We start from the raw sequence: 1,377 nt of genomic DNA on the forward strand, positions 1-1,377 counted from the left end.
ACACACACACACACACACACACACACACACACACACACACACACACACACACACACACACGCTGAGTCTTTATTCTGTGTTAAACATTAGCAGCATCCAGCAGCTTATCAGTGTGTATCCTGTCACATCAGTTAACATGTCAGGGTCAGAACGTCTGGGAAACTTTACCTGAACAGGTACAGAGCGTCATTATTCACTCATTAACAGACGAATTCACCTGAACTGTTTAAATTAACAGCTGCTTTTACAACAAACGTCACATGAAGTTTTTTGTTGCTTAAATCTAGTTTTTGGTTTTTCATTTAATTGAATGTCTTTTAATTTGTTGAGAAAGGAGAAAAAGTTTTCCCATTCACTTCAACGCAGAGTTTAATCACAGCAGCATCTAGTGGTCATTATCGGAGCTGCACCTGAACGCACCTCAGTTTTGACCACAACACTTGAACTAATTGATATTAATGGTAATACTTCATTTAAAGTCACAATTTTTCATTAAAAGTGTTTCAATACAGAGACTAATGATGGACAGACACTAAATCTGAGTTATTGTTTGTGATCAATCATTTATTGCATAAATAAGGACGTAACAACACAAACTAATATATATGAAGAGCTCCGTCCACAGGAACGAAGGAGTTACTAAATAAGAAGAAGAAGAAGAACAGCAAAATAGTTAAATAAATAATAATGATTACAAAACATGAACAGACAAATAAAACAAATAAATCAGAGTTTTTAAACTTTTCTGATGCTTTTGATTTTACCTATTTGTTTCCACATAAAAAAATACAAATACTATAAAAGCTCGACAGACACATGCGCCTTTATATACTAACTATATATTAAATATATACTTTCACGTGAATTAAAAACAGAAGCCTGAGCAGGAAATGTGACTGAGGTCAGTAAATAATGATAAATAAAATTATTTATATGCTTTTTAAAAAATGAGCAAAGATCACTTTTTAATGTGTTTATACAGATGATTCTGTGTAAAATAATATTGAAGACGAACATTATTAATTTGTAGTTTAGTTTAATCTCTTTCTTTCTGCATCGTAGCTGCAATGATTCTTTTTGTTTATAGTTTTTTTTTTTTAGATAAATTAAATTTACACACAAAATACAACAAACACTAAAGTTAAAAGGTTCAGTCTGTCACCATGACAACGTCACAACCTCCAAGATACAGTCACAAAACTTTACAGGTGTAGGTGAGATCGAGACAGTTGATGTCTCTGGTTTTATTCGCAGGAAAAGTGAGAATAATATTTTCCAGGAGTTAAAGATTAAAGACGAGATGAGACAGAAATAAAGACAGTTTGTCTGTGTGTGTGTGTGTGTGTGTGTGTGTGTGTGTGTGTGTGTGTGTGTGTG

This window comes from Seriola lalandi, unplaced genomic scaffold (assembly GCF_002814215.2).
Source record: "Seriola lalandi dorsalis isolate HSWRI2012SDOR001 ecotype SW California unplaced genomic scaffold, Sedor1 jcf7180002054878, whole genome shotgun sequence".
Taxonomy (NCBI): Eukaryota; Metazoa; Chordata; class Actinopteri; order Carangiformes; family Carangidae; genus Seriola; species Seriola lalandi.